The sequence below is a fragment of the Pelophylax lessonae genome (assembly GCF_965119305.1).
Source record: "Pelophylax lessonae genome assembly, chromosome: 11".
Taxonomy (NCBI): domain Eukaryota; kingdom Metazoa; phylum Chordata; class Amphibia; order Anura; family Ranidae; genus Pelophylax; species Pelophylax lessonae.
In genome coordinates, this window is record NC_138778.1 from 215,229,550 (window position 1) to 215,236,934 (window position 7,385).

General features: G+C 33.8%; 1 protein-coding gene across 1 annotated transcript in view; it reads right to left on the minus strand.

Annotated features, from left to right (window-relative positions):
• Positions 1-6,235, minus strand: part of ATF5 (activating transcription factor 5) — a 25,812-nt gene extending 19,577 nt beyond the window's left edge. Inside the window, exon 1 of the mRNA XM_082272095.1 lies at positions 6,032-6,235. The gene's annotated coding sequence lies outside the window, so the exon portion shown is untranslated. The remainder of the gene's footprint in view (positions 1-6,031) is intronic.
• Between the last annotated feature and the right edge of the window lie 1,150 nt (positions 6,236-7,385).

Consider the following 7,385-nt stretch of genomic DNA (forward strand, 5'->3'; position numbering starts at 1 on the left):
CCCTCCATAAAGAGTACCTGTCACTGCCTGTTACTGTCACATTCCCCCCCTCCCCCCCCCCCAATCCCTCCATAAAGAGTACCTGTCACTGCCTATTACTGTCACAAGGGATGTTTACATTTCTTGTGACAGCAATAAAAGTTATGAGAATTATTTTTTTTTTTTAAGTCACAGTGTAAAAATAATAAAAAAAGAAAATGTTAAAGCGCCATATCCCTCCGAGCTTGCGCGTCAAAGAAAGACGCATACGCAAGTTGCACCCACAAATGTAAACATTGTGCAAATCACACATGTGAGGTATCACCGCGATCGTCAGAGCGAGAGAAATAATTACAGCAAAGGACATTCGCTGTAACTCTAAACTGGTAACCGTTAAAAATGTTTAAAGCATCGCCTATGGAGATTTTTGAGTACCGCAGTTTGTCGCCATTCCACGAGTGCGCGCAATTTTAAAGCGTGTTGGGTATCTATTTACTCGGCGTAAGATCATCTTTCACATTCTATAAACTTTACTATTTAGTTTTTTTTTTAATTCAGTGAAGTGTATTTTTTCCCCAAAAATACTATGTGGCATAAAAATGATGCAATGGCCGCCATTTTATTCTCTAGGGTCTTTGCTCAATAATTTTTTTCTAGTAAAAAAATACTAATTTTAACTTGTAAAAAATAAGTGTCAGAAATAGGCTTGGTCTTAAAGTGGTTAAATGTCTGGTGTACTTCCATCCTTGGGATCCAAATCTATCCTTGGAATGGAAGAACCCAGAACTGCGTCCTCTTCAGTTACAGGCGTTTTTATCGCTTGTACTTTTTTTTTTTTTGTTCCTTTTTCATAACATATTAGTAGTGTTTTGCGTTCACTGTACGTATTGATCATACTCCCCCCCGAGGGATCGACCCAAGTCAGAAAAACAAGTGTAAATTAAACCCCAGGGATGTACCATGCAGATGGCGGAGGGAGGGGGAGGGAGGGGGAGAGAGCGAAAAGACTGATCCTGATTTTACAACACGAGACCAGATTGTCTGTTTTTTGTTGTTACTTTTTAGAACTTTATAAAGACATCTGTTCATGTTTCATGTCAATATTTCAATACTTTCCTTATTTTATAACAGGACGGGTTTAGTATGATTTTATGAGTCCAGCCAAACGTGCCTTTAAAAAAGGGACTCCGAACCTACAGCCGCTTTATTTTATTCTTTATCTATTTACTTTTTAGAACTTTATAAAGACATCTGTTCATGTTTCATGTCAATATTTCAATACTTTCCTTATTTTATAACAGGACGGGTTTAGTATGATTTTATGAGTCCAGCCAAACGTGCCTTTAAAAAAGGGACTCCGAACCTACAGCCGCTTTATTTTATTCTTTATCTATTTACTTTTTAGAACTTTATAAAGACATCTGTTCATGTTTCATGTCAATATTTCAATACTTTCCTTATTTTATAACAGGACGGGTTTAGTATGATTTTATGAGTCCAGCCAAACGTGCCTTTAAAAAAGGGACTCCGAACCTACAGCCGCTTTATTTTATTCTTTATCTATTTATTTTTTTATTTTATTTTATTTTATTTACCCTTCAGCTCCAGAAGGTCTTCCCCCCCCCCCGCCCCCTTCATGACCAGGCCATTTTCTTGCAATATGGCACTGCATTGTTTTAACTTTCAATTGACGCTGTACCCAAATAAAATTGATATCTTCTCCCCCCCCCCCCCCCCCACAAATAGAGCTTTTTTTGTGGTGGTATTTGATCACCTCTGCAGTTTTTATTTTTTGCGCTATAAACAAAAGACCGAAAATTTTTCGAAAAAAAAAAATACCATATTTTTTACTTTCTGCTTTAAAATAAATCCAATTTAAAAAAAAAAAATTAAAAAAATCTAATTTCTTCATCAATTTAGGCAAATATGTATTCTGTTGCTTCATATTTTTGGTAAAAAAAATATTTTTTAATTTCTGCTTTAAAGCATGTCCAATAAAATAAATAAAAATCAAATTTCTTCATCAATTTAGGCCAATATGTATTCTGCTGCATATTTGTGGTAAAATATATATTTTTTTTTTAATTTCTGCTTTAAAGCATATAAAAAAAAAAAAATTAAATTTCTTCATCAATTTAGGCCAATATGTATTCTGCTGCATATTTTTGGTAAAAAAAATATGTATTTTTTAATTTCTGCTTTAAAGCATATCCAATTAAAATAAATAAATAAATAAAATGTCTTTTTTCACTTTAGGCCAATTTGTATTTTGTTACATATTTTTGGTAAAAAAAAAAAAAAATCCCAATAAGTGTATATTGATTGGTTTGCACAAAAGTTATCGCGTTTACAAACTATGGGATATTTTTATGTATTTTTATTTATTGTTTTTACCATTAATGGTGGCGATCAGCAATTTTTAGCGAGACTGCAACATTGCCATAGATGAATCTGACACTAAGTGACATCAATACAGTGATTAGTGCTAAAAAAAAAAAGTGCACTGTCACTGTATAAATAACACTGGCAGGGAAGAGGTTAAAATCTGGGGCAATCAAAGGATTAGGTGTGCTGTTAGGGAGTGCTTTCTAACTGTGGGGGGGGGGTGGCCTAACTGGGGGGGGGGGAGAAACCAGTGTTTCTGCTTAGCAGAAACACAAGATCTCCATTTTTTTCTAAAAGGCCGCCGTTCTGCCTCTCCGCGGAACGATGGGTGGGTCCCGGCGCCCATTGCGGCCGCTGGAGCCACTGATTGGCTCCTGCCAGCGGGAACGGAGCTGCGGCGACACGAGCAGGTGCCCCAGATCTCGTGCACAAAATCACGTACAGATACGCGATTTTGCACAGCCGGGTGGCCCTGCCACAGTATATATGCGGCAGGCGGTCTGGAAGTGGTTAAAGGATCACTGATCACTTTCACAGATCAATATATCTGCATTTTAAGGAATTATTACTACAAAAGATTATTTATATATGTACTGTCTGCCCTCATGTTTTAAAGTGCTGTGCAAATTGTTGGCCCTATATAAATCCTGTATAATAATATTTATATATATATATATATATATATATATATATTTTTTTTTTTATATTTAAAAAATAAATAAATACATTTAAAAAAAAATAACATCCCGTCTGAGCAGCTCCCATTTTAGTACATTACAATGTGCTGGGCAGCAAAGTCACATAAATGTCAGATTTACTACAGTGTCTAGAACTGTCTCTTAAAGTTAACCTGTCACTAAGAAAAAAAAAATAAAAAAATCACAAAAAAATAAAAAATAAATAACAGGACTCTAATTATATAAGGTGACACCCTTCTGTCAATGTCTGGAGTAATGTTACAATGTGATCCCTAATTCACTTTTAGAGCAGCCATGTTGGATAATTATCAGCTCTGCAACTGACATAAAAATCCATAAAAGCCTACATTGTTTCACCGGCTGTGCAACCCTTGTGACCCTGCTGAGCGTGTGACAAAACTCTATAGCCCTTCAGTAAAGTTATTGTGTATAAGAGGGACACAGCCAATGTTACAGTTCAATAAAATGAGCCTGACATACTGAAACAAATTGCATAGCTGCAGCTGCTGCGGAACCTCTTGGAAAGCAAACCATAACTATTGCTCCCAAGGGTGGGGGGTAAAGGGAGGGGGGGGTGGAGGATCATCATCTGAGATTGTTGGTAACAGATCGTTTATAACTGGCACTTGGGCACAGGTAATCCCCACCCCCTGCGCCAGCTCACACCTGGCTAACCTGTGCCAAATCCATGTACCAGGATTATGTCAGCACCAAAACTCTGTTTATCAGTAACATTATACCCCGACGTGACATTATAAAACAGTGTAAAATAAGCATGAAATGATATAATTAAAAAGGCAACAATATGTTACATAAGCAAAAGAATAAAAGAGTGTATAAAAGCTTATTTTTATCTTGTTACATTTTTATATTTATATAAATTTAGATGTATATATTTATTAATAAAATACAAGATTATATATATATATATATATATATATATATATATATATATATATATAGTTACTATTATTATTATATTTTAGAATATATATTATATATAGTATTAATAATAATCATTCAAATAAATATATTTACATATTTAATACTAGAATATGAAATATTATATTTTATAATATATATATATATATATATATATATATATATATATATATATATATATATATATATAAATATAAAATAGATTTAAAAAAGAATAATAAAAATGACACACACACACACACACACATATATATAATATATACTAAAATATATCTATAAAGTAAATATTTTTTAATAATAAAATAATATATTTTTAGTCATATTAATAATAATAATAAAATCTGTGTATATATATATATATATATATATAAACAATAATATACAGTGTGTGTGTATATGTGTATATATATATATATATATATATATATATATATATTATTTTTAATATTTTATAATATATATTAAATATTAAAATATTTATATATATACACACACTCACAATTTATTTTATTATTATATATATATATATATGTATATATATATATATATATATATATATATATATATATATATATATATATATATATATATATATATACATACATATATATTAATAATAATCATATATATATATATATATATATATATATATATATATATATATATATATATAGAAATATATTTACATATTTAATATATGAATTATTATATTTTATAATATATATATATATTTAAAATATAAAATGGATATAAAAAAATAATAAAAATAACACACACATACATGCATACATACATTTGTACACAAATATTTAATTTTAATTTTAATTTAATTTATTAAATATATATATATATATATATATATATATTCTAAAATGAAATACTAAAATATATATATTTTTTTTTATTATTCTTAGTCATAATAATAATAAAATAAATATATACAATAACAAATTAGATATATGTGTATATATAGTGCTATTTTATTTTTATATTTAATAATCTTAATAATTAATACAATAATATTTTATAATATATATTATAAAATTTAATAAAATATATGTTTAATAACCATATCATACAGTATATTTAATTTTATTTTTAATATTTTATAATATATATTTTTAATCATAATACAATAAATATATATTTAGTAATCATTTTATATATATATATATATATATATATATATATATATATATATGATAAAAATATATAACAAGCAGAACAATTATCACTGTATTCTAGAAGATGAAAAGCCCACACTCCTGTATACAATGCCATAGGACACAAACAATAACTCTGTACAATGCAAACAAAAAAAACAAAAAACACTTTTTTCCCCACACAAGGTAAAGTATAGAAGGTCCTTTAAATCATAACAGCCAATCATATAATATTTTTTTTCTCAGCCTAAGACCTGATTTTTTTACTTTTATTTTTTTATTTTTATTTATTTTTTTGTGTGTGTTTTTAATGCTGTGTAAGGTAAAGGTTCACTTTAAACCCGGTGCGGTTATTGTGAGTTGCAATGAGTAACTGTTGTGGGAAAATGTGGAAGGGAAGTGTGGAGGGTGATGGGGGAAAGGTGTGGCCATGAACCATGAATTTGGCTCTGCCAAAACTCCGGCACAGGTTGGCTTGGCAGTGAGCTGACATTCACACGCTGTAAGAGAACACGCTTTGTATCATGTAATGAATGTAGAATTATATTTGTTGTTTTGGTGAATGTAGAATTATACTTGTATCATGTATTGGTGAATGTAGAATTATATTTGTTGTATTGGTGAATGTAGAATTATACTTGTATCATGTATTGGTGAATGTAGAATTATATTTGTTGTATTGGTGAATGTAGAATTATACTCATTGTATTGTAGGTGAATGTAGAATTATACTCATTGTATTGTAGGTGAATGTAGAATTATACTCATTGTATTGTAGGTGAATGTAGAATTATATTTGTTGTATTGTAGGTGAATGTAGAATTATATTTGTTGTATTGTAGGTGAATGTAGAATTATACTTACGCCATGTTTGCGTTTGTTTGCAGATGGCGGCACAAGTGCAGCGGCACACTTGTCGGGGGATGGTGCAGATCTAGAAGGCCATGGTGACTCATGTACGGGATGAAGGTTTGCACGGATGGAGCTGCTGGAAGGATATGGTTGGAGATGTGCAGAGGCTCCACTTCTATAGTGTAATCCCTGAGGTTACATCACCCCGGGAGGAGGATCCTTCCGCCATTCGCACGCCTCCTCCACCCTCTCACCTGTATGACAGGTAAAATAACACCACCGCCATCTGATGGGGGAACCACACTTTGTTGTACTTCACTTCTCTCTGACTTGTGCTGCACAATTCCTTCCCTTCCAGGGTTTGCTTTTCTTTTAGTTTAGGGAATATGAAGGGATTATTTCCTCTCGGAGGGAGAGAGCGGTGACACGCAATACATTGCAACATTATTGCATCAGCCAAAGCAGGGGGGGCGTGAGAGGCCAGGTCACCGAGTGTATGGGAGGAGAGCGCTGATTGGCTGCTGCTGGGGGCCATGTGTGAGAGCAGAGAGAGCGAGAGGCAGTGACAGTGTGTGTGACTCAACCACAGGAATCCTCATTATACAATCTACATACCAGGGGAAATGACAGCACACTGTTAACTGACAACCTGCTAACTGACAACCTGCTAACTGACACACTGCTAACTGACACATCGCTAACTGACACACTGCTAACTGACACACTGCTAACTGACACACTGCTTACTGACACACTGCTTACTGACACACTGCTTACTGACACACTGCTAACTGACACACCGCTAACTGACACACTGCTAACTGACACACTGCTAACTGACACACTGCTAACTGACACACTGCTAACTGACACACCGCTAACTGACACACCGCTAACTGACACAATGCTAACTGACACACTGCTAACTGACACACTGCTAACTGACACACTGCTTACTGACTCACCGCTAACTGACACACTGCTAACTGACACACTGCTAACTGACACCCTGCTAACTGACAACCTGCTAACTGACACACTGCTAACTGACACACTGCTAACTGACACACTGCTAACTGACACACCGCTAACTGACACACCGCTTACTGAACCCCCAAATCTCCCAGGTGGGGGGAACCCCCAAATCTCCTGGGTATGGGGAACCCCCAAATCTCCTGGGTATGGGGGATCCCCAAATCTCCCAGGTATGGGGGACCCCCAAATCTCCCAGGTAGGGGGAACCCCCAAATCTCCCAGGTGAGGGGGACCCCCAAATCTCCCGGGTACGGGGGGACCCCAAAATCTCCCGGGTACGGGGGACCCCAAATCTCCTGGGTACGGGGGACCCCCAAATCTCCCGGGTACG